The sequence below is a fragment of the Talpa occidentalis genome, unplaced genomic scaffold (genome assembly GCF_014898055.3).
Source record: "Talpa occidentalis isolate TD23 unplaced genomic scaffold, MPIMG_talOcc4v2.1 talOcc4.2, whole genome shotgun sequence".
Lineage (NCBI taxonomy): Eukaryota > Metazoa > Chordata > Mammalia > Eulipotyphla > Talpidae > Talpa > Talpa occidentalis.
Window position 1 is genome coordinate 37,491,437 of NW_023602073.1, and position 15,818 is coordinate 37,507,254.

The 15,818-nt window shown below is 59.7% G+C and overlaps 1 pseudogene; it reads left to right on the plus strand.

Annotated features, from left to right (window-relative positions):
* Window positions 1-13,081: 13,081 nt before the first annotated feature.
* On the plus strand, window positions 13,082-15,343 carry LOC119251216 (olfactory receptor 11L1-like; annotated as a pseudogene).
* The last annotated feature ends 475 nt before the right edge of the window (window positions 15,344-15,818 follow it).

The following is a 15,818-nucleotide window of genomic DNA, read 5'->3' on the forward strand; positions in this document are numbered from 1 at the left end:
AAATCCAGCCCAGAAATGTGTGGTATCTGGAGAGGGTGGTGAGGGCTCCAGGGAACCTGCCTCATAGGTTCCCCGGTCAGATTGCAGGATGGTGTCAGGCGAGAGGCCCAGACATTAGCCAGGCAGCTGGGGTTCAGACCTGGACACTGCCATAACCCCTCAGGCTCCATGTCCTTGTTTCTGAAGGGGAATGTGGGGGAGGGGTGTCAGGATAGTATCAATTCCCAATTCACAGAGTGCTGGGGAAGAATCCCCGAGGTGACACAGAGAAAGTAACTGCTGAGGTATGTAGCCGGCCTTCAGTCAGCACCCTGAGCCACTTCTGTTCCTGTGCCCTCCTCTGGCTTTTGAGACCCAACTCCCATGTCCCCTTCCTGCTGAGGAAGGAACCTCCCTGGCTCTGTGTTGGCCCCCTCCGAGGCAACTACTGCAGCCCTTGTCTCCTCACACACCCCAGGCTGCAGGACCTCCAGGGCGGGGTCACGTGGTTCTCTGTGACCCCAGCACCCTGTGGAGTATGTTCCTGGGCAACAGCATGCATTGGGCTTGGGGACCCCAAATGCCTGACTGCAAGTCTGCGCCATCAGAGTCACCTGGGGTGTATTTAGAGAGAAGTTCCCAGGCCTGTCCCCAGAGGCAGAGAGTGGGCTCTGGCTGCCCAGGGCTGGGGAAGGGAAGATCCTTCCACACTGATCACAGCCCTTCAGATCCACCAACATCTCATCCCCATCGCAGCCTCCTGAGACCCAGAGCAGGAGTCCCTGAGCATGGACCCTCCTGCTGCCTCCCCCTCAGAGACTGTGCGAATTGCCAGATCTTTGTTTAATGTGCAAAGGATGAAGTGATTGGTACAAACTATTAAAAAAATTAAGGCAATAAAGTGATCAGTGTCTGTTTTCTTACAAGAAATAGTGGAGACTGAATAAGTCACGTGACAGTCAAGGTCCTGATAGCAATGAGCTGTCAGACAAGGATTCCACATCCCCTGAAGTGTCCTTCAAAATAAACCTGATTTAAAAAAATTATTCCTAGTGTTTTAAGATTCCATTTAATGTTGCTGTTCATTTTTTTTCACACTATCCCCAGAGCGGTGTCTGCAGGATCACGGCACAGAGGGACTGTCAGCAGCCTGGGGCTGTGAGCAGGGTTGACTCTGACCCACCTGTAGGGAGTGGGGCCCTGGAGCCCCAGAATCAGTCCCAAGGGCTGGTCCTCCAGGGAGGCACAGGCCTTGCTCTGCCTTCCTCTTGGCTCCCTGAATCTCCCAGACACCCCAGCATTGGGGAACTGAACGGGGATGTTCCGGATGAGGAAGGGGACTCCCCTTAACTATTATCTCCCCCATCTCCCTGCCATCTGCAGCATCAAGACAAAACATGGAAGACCTTTCATGGAAAGGATTTTTAATACAGTTAGTGTGCAACAAAGACAAATGAAAGAATAAAGTTTCCAAATCAAGCACCAAAGTCACCATCCCTTGTGGGTAAATGTTCAGCCAAACAGGGTTGGCCCAAGCAGGGCCTGAAAGCCTGTCACAGTCTAAAGCACCTCCTGGCGGGACCCATAGAAAAGGGGGGACAGGGCTGTCAAGTCTGGAAGGAAAAGAGCAAAATCAAGATAGAAGCTGCCATTGTCACCTCCCATGGATTTCTCACCCATGTCTGTGTCACCCAGTCCAAGGCCAAGAAGCAAGAGCAGCTTCTTCACGTGTCTCTGTCCCATGTGCCTCCCCCAGGTCTCCTTCTGGTTCCATCCTGCTTCCTCCCTCCTCAGCCTCCTCTCAAGCTTCCTCTCCCTGCTCAGCTCCACCCTTCTTGGGTGGGGCACGAACCCAGATCCTCTCTTGGGGACCCCCCTGTTACAGTCCTCTCTGTCACCAGCATGTGCATATGTGTGGGTGACACCAGCCCTGCAAGGACAGGCAAGGCCCCAGATGTGCGCAGTTCCCTGGGCAGTTACAGGCCAGCACTGCTGCATCCCCCAAGGGAGACAGACGCTCCAGCTCCCCAGTGAGAGCCTATGTCACCCACACAGACCTTCCCCCTCAGTGTCCCCCGTGTTGCCCCTTCCCTGCCCGGTCCTCTCTGGCTCCCCCTGCACCCCTTTCCACCTCTGTCCCCTAAAGTCCCCATTTCCATCCTCTGCTCTCTTTTCCAGGAGCCTCCCCATCTTCCTAGCCAGTGCCCTGGGGGCTCTCCTAGGCCCTCCCCTCCTCCAAAGGATGGAGAATGTCAGGTGATTCCCAGGAGGAGGGGCTTTCGTCCTTGGAAGCAGAGGCAGAAACAAATTACAGGGACCCTGGAATCTAAGTTTTCATACCAAGAGACTGAGGCAATCTATATATTTGGGGATTTGCCCAGAACCTAGGAACCAATTATGTCCTGGAGACCACTGCAGACTAAAAATAAGGACACTGAAACTGACGCAGACTTGGGCGCCCCCTTGTGTGCAGATCCCTGTCCTGCCGCTGGGGGCCCAGGGAGCCTGGGGAGGGCCTGGCTGAGCAGGAGAAAGGGCGGCTCTGGGCGCCTGTGCTCAGCCCTGTGGCCACACGGGGGCGCTGCCGCGCTGCTCCGGATTCTGTTGGAGCCGCCAGGACGGGGCGGGGGCTGAGGTGGGCACAGCTGGGGATTCTGGAGGGTGGCGACCTGGGGGTGAGATGCTCTGTGAGGAGTCAGAGCAGCAGGGCTCAGAGGAGAGGAGACTCCGGAGTCCGCCATGGGTGTGAGGTTTCCGTCTTTTCTCCCCAGAACCCCTCTCTCCACTCCCTGGACAGTGATACCTGGGAGAATCGGAAAAGAGAAAATTTTTTTCTTCTACAACCTATTCAATATTGAGGGCATTTTTAAAAAAATAATATTTAGGGCCTCCCTGGCGGCTCAAGGAGCTAAGACACAGCAGTATGAAGCTCTCCGCAGCCACTACGGCATGAGTTTGATCCCCAGCCAGGGAGCTGCCCATATGGCACGTCAGACCTCTCCTGTCTTGCCCGCTCCTCCCCTCAGCAGTGCATTTCAGTACATCTGCCTGTTCAGCTCCCCACCCTATCTCTGGTGAATCCTCTCACCTCCACATTTCTGGCCTGCACCCCAGTTCTTGTATGCATAAATAAATCTTTATAAAAAAATAAATTGATCTTTAAAAATAACATTTAAAGAATACTATCAGATTTATAGAAAAGTTGCAAAGGCAGTACAGGTCTTGTTTATCCCACACCATTTCCATTTTGTTAACATCCTACATGAATACTTTTATTTTTTTACAACTAATGCAGCTATGTTGACATAATTACTAAATGCCATCTTTGCTACTGTCCATTTTATGCTCCATAATCCCATCCAGTTCGCCTGGATGACAGTTTCTCAGATTTTCCTTGTTTTTATAACATTGACACTGGTGAGGAGTGATGTTTGGGAGAGGTGTTGGGGTCACAGATGAGGGTTCTTGGGTCACCTCTAAGAAAAGCGTCACCAGAGTCCTCCTTTCAGTAGCGTGTGGGCACACACACACACACAAAAGGAAAGAAGATGATGCTTGCGCAGACACCAGCAGGCAGGAGGAGCTGCCCCTGGAGAGGGTGGGTGTGTGAGGAGAAGCCTGTTAGTAGAGGCTCATTAGAACTCTGTTAGTGTGTGTGGTGTGGAATTACACATTTTAATAGATGTGAAGCTGTACTCCAAAGATTTATACAGTGTTATAAAGTAGTGTAACACACACACACACACATATATATTAATTATTGCTTTTGGGTGTTTTGCTTACATTACTGCTAAAAGCCATGATCCATTACGGAGGTCTTACTATGTGGGCCTCTTAGTTGAATCATAGTCTCTGGTATACTATCAGCTTTCCAATCCTCAGATATGGAGGAAATTTCTAATTCTGTTTATACCACAGCTAGGTCATGGGTAAGAAAATGTTTGCTCCTCCGTTGATCTATGTAGCCAACATCTGCATCAGTAATATAGAAAATCCTTGAATTTCCTCAAATTATGTCCTGGAAAATGTTCCTCAAATTATGTTCCCTGCAGTTATTTCATTGTTTTCCTTTCCTTTCCAGTCTGATTTGGCTAATTTTAATGCCATTCCAATAGGGAACTGTGGGAGAGAAAGAAATAGATGAGATAGTAATAAATCACTCCTTGAGTCTTGTAGCCCTAGGAAAATCAAGTGTCCTCTGTGGTGGCGAAAAGAGATTATTTCCCGATGCAGGAGCACTCACAGTGTAATGGAAATGCAGGGTTGGATTGCCTTGGTTTTGATCCCTAGCACATTTTGGAACAGGGCCCGAGTCCTGTGTCATAAGCCTATATAACTGACCTGGGACCTGGGTTCCAAGGAGGACAATGGACTTGTGACTCATGCATGCACACTTCTCTGCCCCACTGGGGGCATTTTGTGGCACCACCCTTGTAGAGATTTGGGCCCAAGACCTGTTTCCTGAGGTGAGGTTCCCCAAACTGTGTGTGCATGGAATAGCTGTGAGCCATCCACAAACTTCCACAATGGAGTTTCCCTTCATGTATTTAAGTTTCATTCTATTGTGTAGTGATTTGTGGACTAGACAGTGTAGCAGAAGTGCACTGAAGCAAGTTGATTAAGAGTGGATAAATGAATAAAGTGTAACAGAATTAGCTGATTGATTTATTCTCAAAATGTTTATACTTCAGTTAGTTTATGCTTTAGTTTGAGTTACCATGTTTATCCCTTCATCATATTGCTCTGTTAGTATTGTTGGTAGAGTTAAGTTAGCATTGCTAGTATTTAGTGAGGTTAGTGAATACTTTTTGAGTACTATTAATACTAGATTAATAGTACATTTGTTAATATCGTAGGAGAGTCAGTTGTCAGCAGAGGTAGCGCAAGGGCTGGGAGCACAGTCAGGGCTGGTGAGTGTAGTCAGCGTAGTCCAAGTGCATAGGCACTATACATAGGGCACCTCCCTGCTGACCTCTGCAGGATTCAGAGGGAAGCAAGCCACTCCTGGGGAGTGGGAGGGGACCCTGACCCCGGCGACCCTGAGCTGGTCCTCAGCCTGCCCCTGCCCACTGCCCACAGGGGCACCCAGGAGCCCCAGGTACGCACACCTGTCAGGTGTGTTCACTCTATAGTGGGTGCCTGGTGTGCACTGTGTGTCACTCCCGCCTGGAGCCATGCACCGCCCGCCCGCCCCTCTGGCCACCCCCACTCTGCTGTCAGGTGCCTGTCCCTCACCCCAGCAGTGAGGCGACACCTGTCTGACCTCAAGAGCAGCTCCCTTGCTCTTTTAAGTGATTCGATGATTCGAGAATGTCTCCTGTGCACATTTTATTCAGAGGCCTCTCTGGCCGGCGTGCTGCCAGGGTCGGCAGGGCTTCAGAGGACAGCACTGCAGGTCTTGTCCTAAGGGACAACCCGTGTCCCCGCGGACTGTGGGGCCAGCCCCACCTGAGTATTGGACACCAGCCAGCGCTGCCCAGACACCAAACCCTGCCTGCCCGCAGGCCCTGCCCTGTGCTCGGCCTTCTCCCTGTGGGGACCACGGCCTGGCCCTCGGGGCACAGCCCCTGCTCACCTCAGTGAGCACCGAGAATGGGAACCCCAGGTCCTCCCGGACCCAGCAGGTGAGCATGGGGGTGCAGAGAGAAGCCCTCCGTGCTGCAGGACACAAAGGGAGAGCGACCGGCCAGCTGGTGCGGAGGCGGCGGCCTATGAAGAGGGTTTTCCAAGAGGGAAATCAGCATGAGGCAAAGCACTCAAAAAAAGTACAAGTTTATCTTCAGTTATTTTGCTTAGAAATAAGCACATTTTCAAAGTTTGTAAGAAGTAATGTGATCAGAGCTGGACCCTTAAAAAGCAAAATCAAAAAATACTGTTTTGGAAATTGAAGGTGAAATCCTAACCATTACAGGCGCGGGGCGCACGGCCCTGCTCTGACTTTCTTTCCAGGCGAGGCCAGGGCCTGTGGCCGCCGCCAGGGGCTGTTGGGCGGGGAGGCGCCCACGGGCGGTCACTGGGCAGCCCCGGGCTCGCAGGCCCTCTCTGGGGGCTGGGGATGTGGCTCATTGGGCTGCTGGGTAGGGTTCCCAGCTTCCCTGCCGTGGGAATCAAACGTCCTGGTAGTTTTGTTAGGGGGAAAAGGTGGTCCCAAAGCAAATTCCATACAGGCTTTGTGGACTCCACCCCCACCCCAGGTCAAAGCCAAAGACACTGGGCATCACCACCAAAGGGAAGGTGGCTGGGACCTGAGGGTGGGGTTAAGCAGCCAGGTGGATACAAAAGGCAGACACGTGGGCTTTGGGGGTCTCTCCATTTTTGGGCTCTTGGCCAGCAGCAGCGTCCGGTCAGCTCTGAGAGTGACTTTGGGGTTTCCAGGTCGTCGGATCGGGTAGGACGCATTAAAGACTTTATTTCCCTATTTTCTCCCTGAGTTATACATTTTCCTTATTTCCTTTCCTCTTGTAAATAAACCTTTTATTAACCCTTTTGTGTGTGTCTGTAGTAGAGTATTCATAAGTCCCTTTAATGCGCGCGGGTGAGGACCCACAGCCAGGAACCCGTTTAATATCGGGGTTGCTCTACAACAGTTTCACGCTTTTCCTGGGGAGACCCTGATGAATGGAAAGCAGCTCCCCCAGGTGGACATGGGGCCCGCACAGGGTGCACCCCACCCGTGAGCAGGCTGCTAGGCCCGCAACTCAGCTGACAGGCTCCGACCTGCCCTACCCATGTGCAGCGACGTTTATGTGCGTGATTCCTTGGTGGCCCTATGAGCAGGACCCTACTATCACCCTGCAGTTGCCCCGAAAGCCTGCATGATGGTGAAGGACCTGGAGGCAAGACCTCCCTTCTGACCCTGGTCTAACGCCCCCTCTGCTCCCTGGCACCCCTCTGTGCCCTAGCACTCCCTCTGCGCCCTGGCACCCCCTCTTCGCCCAGGCACACCCCCTCTGTGTCCTGGTACCCCCTCTGTGTCCTGGCACACCCCCCTCTGTGCCCTGGCGAACCCCCTCCTCGCCCTGGCGCCCCCTCTTCCCCGGGAGCCTCCACTCTCTCCGCCTACAGCTGGTGGGCCCTGGGCCTTGGGCTGGCCTGGGTGGTATGGTGGGGTCTGGCATCTGACCTGCATTGAATAAACGCAAACCCATCACCCGCAAACCCATCACCCCCGCACACACTGTGCCCCAGAGGAAGGAAGGAAGGAAGGCGGTACCCTGGGACTTGCCTGCCCGGGCTAATTGTTCTGAGCTGGCTCCTCCCGCTGGGTGCTCAGCCTGGGGAGGAGGGAGGCCCCAGCCTGGGGAAGAGGGTGGCCCCAGCCTGGGGAGGAGGGTGGCCCCAGCCTGGCGGGGGGCTGGTGAAGATGCTACCTCCATGTGGTGGCCTTGGAAGTTGTGCCCACGCTTCACTCGCTTGATTCCAGAGGGGGTTTAAATGATAAAAGAAGTCTCTCTCGCTGGGCCTCTAAGGGTCCAAACTGCAGAATCCCCCAGGGAGAGGGAGCAGAGAGGCCTCTGGCTCCCCTGAGGCCCACCCCCAGGGCCCTCAGCACTCTGGGGAAGGCACATCTGAGGTAACCAGCAGGCCTGGGGTACTGGACCCTCCCCCGCACCGAGCCCACGCCCAGGGCCCGTGGGTCTGGGAGTGGTTCTGAGAGCAGGTCTAGACAGACCATCGGGGCACCCCCTCACCCTGTTCAGAGGCGGGGTTTGCACTGCTGGAGCTGGATCCAGACTTTGTCCACACTGTGCTCTGATGAATAACTGTCATCTATGAAACTTCCGAAGAAACGCAGGAGTTTTATAATCATTCCCTTTTTCATACCGAACCCAGTGATGCTCTGTGCGGGGCTTCAAGTGTGAGTCTTAGAATTTCCTTCCATGGACCGGGAAGACCTCCTCCTGAAGGCCCGTCTGGAGCGGCGCCTCTACCCTTACGGGTAGAGATTCCACCCCTCCTGTAACGGCCGAGTCCCTGGAGTACCCCCACGAGAAAGCTCCTGGCCGGGCTTCCTCTGCTGACTGCCCCGTCCCCAGCGAGCACAACACACCCTCGCCCCCAGACCCCGGCCTGGGCCCGCGGGGTGGCTGCCCCCACAGCTCGCCAGGGCTCCCCCTTGAGAGGGGAGCCATACCACCATACCACCCAGGCCAGCCCAAGGCCCAGGGCCCACCCTGTAGGCGGAGAGAGTGGAGGCTCCGAAGAGGGGGCGCCAGGGCTTCGCCAGGGCACTGCTTCCCCTTCCCTGCCTCACAGACCTGCCCCTGCCTGGGCAGCCCTCCCACCCCTGGGCCTGGTGCACCCCACATGCCCCAATCCCTGGGCTCCGGCCACGTTGCTCTGGGGCCCGCCATGGGATGAGCAAAGCCCCAACTCAGCCGCCCCAGGAAATGGCCGGCCGGGACCACGCACCGTCGCGCCAAGGGGGCAGGTCACTTTGCCTAGACTGAGGTGACTTCAGCACATCTGGTCAGCGTGAGAGTGACCACCGATGGCAGTTTCCGGCACCCCTGCCCGGCCCCTGTGCGGGATGGAGGGGCTGACCGCGTGGGCGTGAGGAAGTGTCCCAGCGACTGCGCGGGAAAGAGGAAGGAGGGATTCGGGAAGGTACTTCCGGGTGAGGATTTGAACATCTCAAAGTATCTGTGAGCTTGTCTTGGTGGAGACGGATACACAGATGCCGACTTGTAGCCGATGGTGCACCCGCACCCAGGGGCGCCCGCCTGAGTGAGAGCAGGCCGTTGTGCTGGGGACGAGGGCGCGTGCCAGGGTGAGGACGCGTGCCAGAGTGGTGCTGCGGGGATGGCACGGGCGCCTGGGGCTGGTCAGGCAGTGGAGGCTGGGGCCTGGGGAGTGGGGAGGACAGCCTGGGGCGCAGAGAGGTCTTGAGGCCAGTCCTGGGCCTGCATGTGCTCCCAGGGCCGGGACTGGAAGCCTGGGGAAGCCTGCTCTGGCCGGCCGGCTCGGGACGCAGCTGGGGCGCGTGTCTGCCATGGCCCTGCTGCCTCTTGGAGGTGACGTTTTCTGGCCTCTCCTCTGTCGCACGTCTGCCGGGGCAAGGAGCCCCTCGGATGTCAGCACACCTGAGCCGGGCGCCCCCCCAGGCTCCTCAGGCCAAGCCTCAGGCTGGTCGCCTGCTGGCACGTGAGTGCTGGGGTGACCTTGTGGGGTTTGCATGCCAGTGCCCTTTGCCGGCCACCCTCACGTGGCAGCGCTGATGGGGTGGGTGGCCTGGGCGTCCCCAGGTCCCGCTGTACCCTGTGCTCTCACCTGCTGGAACCCGCCCACCTGCCTGCTCGCCTGCTCCCTGGGTGCCTGCACTGCTCTCCTTCCCTGGCCGCGGTGTGCCAGGCGAAGAGTGGGGGCCCAGTGTGAAGACCTCACGGAAGAAGCCTGCCCACAGGCCGGGGTGCAGCTTGTTTTCTTCCCCACCTCTAGCAGTGAGAAAGACTGTGATGGAGAGGGGCTAAGGCCAGCCAAGGCCGCAGCCGCAGGGCGCGTGCTGCCCGCGAGGAACAGGAGAGCTGGGGGGTGGGCCATCAGGGGGCCAACTCGGGTGGAGCGTAGTGGACCCCACCCTGCCCAGGACTCTGCCTGGGACCCCATCCAAGAGCCTGGACACTCTTCCCCGCAGCCTCACCCCCATGAATTCAGGTTTCCTGGCCCCGCGGGCACCCCAAGACCTGGTGGTGCCAGCTAGAGCTTGCAGTGGCTCCTCACCCAGTGCCCCAAAATGCACCTGTGCGTGTGCAGCCACCCGTGCCCCTGAGCGTGTTCACAGCGGGCACTCGTGCACGCGCCGCGCCCTGGCCGTCTTCTGTCTGCAAATTTTCTGAAAAATATACACACGGATAACATTATTTTGGAAAATAAGTTATTAAGTCAAGCACAAGTGCGTCGCGGGACAGTGCCCCCCCATGCAGCAGCCTCTGGTCCTGCTGGTAAGAGGGGGGCGGGGGCACGTGGAGGGCTCCGCTCAGGCCTTTCCAGGCTGAGATGCTGCGTTTTCCTTGTGGAGTTGGGAGACGCCCTCGGTGCAGGTGCTCTGGTCTCTGGAAGTTGGCCTGGGTGGGGGTCTCACCGTGTGGGTGCGTGGATGTACTCTCGTGGGCACACCTGAAACTGCAGTGTGAAGCGGAAGGTCGCTGGCACCCGTCTCAGGATGGGCCCCTGGGTACCTGCTCCCTAGATTTTCAAGAAACACCCATTTGTTTGAGTCAGTCCAGTTCAGCATCTCCGGGGCCATCCTAAGCTACATTTTAAAAGTTTTCCAAGGAACTGCTTGGGTCCCAGGGGTGCCCCCGTGCCTGAGCCCCCTGGGCAGCAGGGAGTCTCAAAAGTTTGCTTTTGTTGATTATTAACTCGGTAGGCAAACTGTGGAAGAATACCTGGGAGGAGGATTCCCCGAAGGCCAGGCCCCAGGAGACCTGGGTTATTGAAAGGTGGAGCGTGTTCCAGCCCCGTCACCCGCAGAAGATGGCCAGTCGCAGCTCGCAGAAGGGAGCCAGGGCCAGCGTGCAGGGCGGAGGGCAGCAGGGCCGAGCCGGCAGCAGGGAGGACCATGGGCGCCCTGTGCCAGGGAGATGGACAGGTAGGCCCAGGGCTCAGAAGGCCACCAGGAGAGGTGTGTTTGGAGCCAGAGGCCATGCCTGTGGGTGAGGGACTGCGAGCCTGAGGCTGCAGGCCCTGCTGATGCTCTGTCCAGGTGGGATCTCAGCCCTGTGGTGCCTGGAGAGCAGCAGGGAGGCCCTAGCCCAGAGGCGCCTGGTGGCCCTGGATGGCGGGAGGTCTGTGGTACTGGGGCATGTTTATTTCCATAAAGGCTCCAGGGAAGCTGTGAAATGAGATGTGGGGCTGGCACCTGGGAGGTTCTGCCTCAGGGCGGGTCTTGTTGGCTGAGCTCATTGTAAATCAGGTGATCCAGTCCCTGGAATAGCCAGGACTTGATGTCAGCCCCAAGCAGGTCTGCACCCCCACCCCCATTACCCCACCACCTGCTCGCACCCCACCCCTGTCACCCCCCACCCCCGCCAACCCCCCACCCTGTCACCCCGGCACCCCGTCCTGCCCCAAAGGGCTAGGCCCAGCAGGTCCTTTTTCCCTTGTGTCTTTGACTGCGTTTGAGGGGGACTTTAGGTGACTCAGAAATGGGGCCAAATGCCCTGTGACCCAACCACGTTGCCCATGCTGACCCCGTCAACCAGGCCCTGGTGGTCTCGGCATTTAAATTCTGCCTTTGTCCGGTCACTGCTCATGTCACGGAAGTGGAAGCAATGTCAGGAAAGGACCATGTTCCAAAGTGAATTGCATCACTCGCTGCCCTGTGGGGTCACACTTCCCCTCAGCCTGGGCTCCTGGACTGGCCTGGGGTCAGCCTGCCCTGGGGCAGGGCCCAGGAACAGCAGTGAGCAGAGAAGGCCAGAGACTGTGGTCTGTGCTGTGCGCAGGAGCTGAGATGGGGTCAGAACAGAGACCCAGAGGTCTGGTGCCTCTGAGGAGGATGGGGAGCGGCTGGGAGGGAGCAGGGCAGGCCTGCCCTAGGCACAGAGAGCAGACACCATGCAGCAGGGCCAGCTCCGGGGCGCAGCCAGCAGGTGGAGCCAGGGGCCTTTTTCACTGCAGAGCTCCAGGGACCATGGCTCCGGAGCCCTGAACTGGCCACTCTCTGCAGCCTCACGCCCAAGCCCCTCGCCAAATCGTCTGCTTTGCGCTCTGGTTTCCACCCTAGCAGAGGCCTCTGCTGTGGCAGCTGCTCTGTCCATTTTCCCAGGAGGAAGGACGGGTGTGCCTGGGGCGCAGGGAGACTAGAGCAGTCGGGTGGGAGGGGCGGTGCTCCTTGGGGGGATGCTGCATTTCCGAGGGGGGGGTGTTGTCGGTTAATTTGGGCAAGAGACCAAATAAAGCCACAGCCGGCTCAGGTGCAACCTCTGCGGGAGAGGGGGGGAGAAGGGGGTGATGCACCACCCACCCATCAGGCTCCCGGGGAGACAGAGGGGGGCAGTGAAGGAGGGCCTCAGGGTACTTCAGCTTCATCACTTTCCTACACAAAAAGTCTTGGAAGGTTTTGGAGAAGCGCCTGAAATAGTCACTAGGGGAGAGGGAGGGAGGTGGAAGGGCCTGCGGCTGGAGTCCTGGGCCTGGGCATTACAGAGGTGACATCACGCTCAGTCCTTGATGAGGGAAGCCCCTGTTGGCGGGCAGATGCTGGCTTCATCCAGAACTAGGCTAGACCTTGAAAAAAAGGAGGGGTGACTTGTTGACTGGACACAAAGTCCGATCACTAAGCTGGCGTCCACCTGGGTGAGAAGGTACCAGTGGAGATGCAGGCTGGCTCAGCCCTGGCCACACAGACACACACAGACACACTCAGATGCTCAAGTGCCCGGAGGAGGTGTCCATAAACACGGAGGGCAGAACACAGTCTCCCGGGGCTGGGAGACGGGCCAGGTGTGACCTGTTTCCAGATGAGGGTCACCTGTGGGAGGAAAGGGCCCAGGCCCTTTCCAGGAAAACATAGCTATTAATTTTTTAAAGGTTTATTTATTTATGCATAAAGAACTGGGGTACAGGCCAAAGGTTGGGGGTGGGTGGGTGAGAGGATTTACCAGAGACCAGAGACAGAGTGGGGAGCAGAACAGGTGCATCTACTGAAACACACTGCTGAGGGAAGCAGCGGGGAGACAGAAGAGGTCTGCCTCGCCCTGTGGGTCACTCCCTGGCCGGGGATTGAACTCATGCCTTAGTGGCTGGCGACAGCTTCACAGTGCTGAGACTTAACCCTCGCGCCACCAGGGAGGCCCGGCTATTAATTGTATTTCCTGTGTTTGGCTCAGTGAGCCCCTTCTTACCTGTGGTGTTGAACCTGAAACTTCTAGATCTCAGAGAGCCTGGTGAGTGGAGCTTGCTGAGGCCCTCCCCCAACTCTTGCGCCCCTTTCGCCTAACGGGTTGAAACCACAGTGGTCTAAAAGCCAGGTGGAGCCGCGCGCGTTCTTCCAGAAAGCTGTCGTGGAGACGGGAGTGCTCGAAGACAGTCTCTCATGTTCCAGATAGCACCGAGGATTTTCATGCCTTGTCCGCAGTGCTTTCCAAGATCTCTTCCCCTCCGCAGGCGATGGAGCCCCCAAATGTGTCTGCTGTCACTGAGTTTCAGCTGCTGGGGTTCCAGAACCTTCTCGAGTGGCAGTCCCTGCTGTTTGCCATCTTTCTGTTCATCTACGTGCTGACGGTGGTGGGGAACGTCGTCATCATCGCCGTGGCGAGCCATGACCGGCGGCTGCACACGCCCATGTACACGTTCCTCAAGCACCTGTCCTTCCTGGAGGTCTGGGACACCTCCACCGTCGTGCTGCAGCTGCTCGCCGGCCTGCTGTCCCGGGGCCGTGCCATCTCCTTCCCCGCCTGCATGGCCCAGCTCTACTTCTTTGTGTTTTTCGGGGCCACGGAGTGCTTCCTCCTGGCCACGATGGCCTGTGACCGCTACCTGGCCGTCTGCAGCCCCCTGCACTACCCCCTCCTGATGCGCCCCAGACCTGCGCCAAGCTGGTGGCCGTCTCCTGGGTGACCGGGGTGGGCATGGGGTCCTGCCCTGCCTGATGATCTTCAGGCTGGACTTCTGTGGCTCCAACCGGATCAACCACTTCTTCTGCGACCTGCCCCTCCATGCGGCTCTCCTGCTCCCGCGTCTGCATCACCGAGATGGTCATCTTCGCCCTGTCCATCGCCGGCTGCGCGTGTGCCTCCTCCCCACCCTCGTGTCCCACGTCTTCATCGTGGCCGCCATCGTAAGCATCCCCTCCGCCTCCGGCCCGCGAAGACCTTCTCCACGGCGGCTCCCACCTGGCCGTGGTCACCGTCTACTCCGGGACCACGATCTCCATGTACGTGCGCCCCAAAGCCCACCTGTCCCCTGAAATCAACAAGATCATTTCCGTCTTCTACACCGTGGTCACCCCACTGCCGAACCCCGTCATCTACCGTTTGAGGAACAAAGACTTCCAAGAGGCCGTGAGGAAAGTGATGACGAGGAGGGGCCGCGTCTGCGGCCTCAGAGCGCAGGGCAGCTTCTCGCTCAGGTGCGGCCAGTCGGCGGGGCCAGGCGCGGCCCAGTGCGGTGGGGCCCTCGGCGGGCGCTGCCCAGGCTGCCGCAGGTGGGGGCTGCTCCCCGCCCCCCGGCCACATGCTGCGGCCCCTGCCGGCCCTGCTGTCCTCGCTCTGCCCTCCGGGGTCCCGCCGTGTGGCCGCGGGCTCCGCACGTCCTGTCCCCGCGCACGACCGGCCCGAGCTCGTGGGGCCGTGGACAGAAGCCGCCCGGGGGCCCGCGCGGGGTGTCCCGGCGTCGCCCCGGCCCGCGGCAGGCGGCGCAGGGGCGCTTCCAAACGCCAGACTGGTCTGCAGAGACTCAGATCCCGGGTGTGTGTTGAATGGAATCTTAGGAAAAGCAGTCACGGCGGAAGGAGAGGGCGGGGCGGGTGAAGGGGGCAGAGGCGAGAGACGGACGGGTGGGGGAGGAGGGAACCGCGGGGGAGGGAGGGGCGGGGGAGGGACAGGCCGCCGTGGCCCGCGTGGCCGCCCCGTGCAGCTGCCGTCCCCGCCGACTCTCTGGACCCGCCGTCGACGCGCCGCAGCTGACCGGCTGCCCCTGCCCCTCCCCGGGTGCCTGTCCCCGCCGGCGTGGGGGCCGGGGCGGCCTGAGGCGCCTCTGCCTCGGTGGCGTCTGTCTCCGGCCTGCAGCGGAGGCCGGCAGTGCCCGCGGCGCGCCCCGCTCCCGCCCAGCTCGGGTCGCCCGCCGCCCTCCAGCTCGGCCCCGGCCCCAGCGCGGGCCGCGGAGCTGCTCCCGCCTCTCCGGGCCGCCCCCCACGCCCCCCGCCGCCCCCCCCCCGGGCGAGGCCTTCGGGCCGGGTGAGCGTGGACCAGGGCAGCGCGCGAGGGAGGCGGGGGACGGGCCGGCGCGGACCCGCCGCCCAGAGGCCCGGGAGGCCGAGGCCGGGGCCCGCCAAGGGGCAGCGCGAGGGCGCACGGGGCGGCGGACGCCCAGGACCGGCCAGGGCCCCCCCCGGCCGCCGCTTCCCGCCCGCCGCTCACCGCGGGCGCCGACCAGCCACGGGGGCCGCCGCGGGGCGCTCGGCGAGAGACACCGGCGCCCGCAGCTGCGTGAGTGTGGGGCGACACCTGCAGCAAGGGACGCCCTGAGACCCCGGGCCCCGGGGCGCCTTCGGGGGCCCCCAGAGAAGAGGCGGGGCCTGCAGCCCGGGCCCCGCTCGTGTCTGAGCGCCGCCAGCCCTGCTTATAGCCGCTCTCAGGCTGCCCCACCCACACAGCTGATTGGACCGTTTTTCAATCCTGCGGCTGATTGGACCGTTTAGCACCAGTCAGCTGGTAGCTCACACCTGATTGGGCCAGCCCACAAGCCGGGAAGCACAGGTTGCATAAAAAGGCGCTGAGGCGCCGGTCGGCTCTGGCCCCGCTGCCCCGATGCCAGGGCCGGGCGTGGGGCCGGGCTTGGCCAGGCTCTGCGGGGAGTAGCGGGAGGGGTGACCCGCCTCGCCCGGCGGATGCCCAGCGGTGGTCAGCGGCCTGCCAGGCCAGCGCTGTGGGCCTGTCCCTGACCCTCTGCCCTGGCGCCCGCTGTACCGGGAGCAGGCGGGGCTCCCTGCGGACCGAAGAGAGACCTGCGGGCTGAGGCGGGGCTTCCCCGGGTCGGGGTGGCGCTGGGGCTCGGAAATCCTCGGGGTTCCCGGAACAGGACGCGCCCCTGAGCTAACCTGGGGCCGGGCCGGGGCCTCTCTCGGGCTTGACTGAGCGCGGGGCCGGGGCGGGCGGCTGCGTGGACCTGCTGGG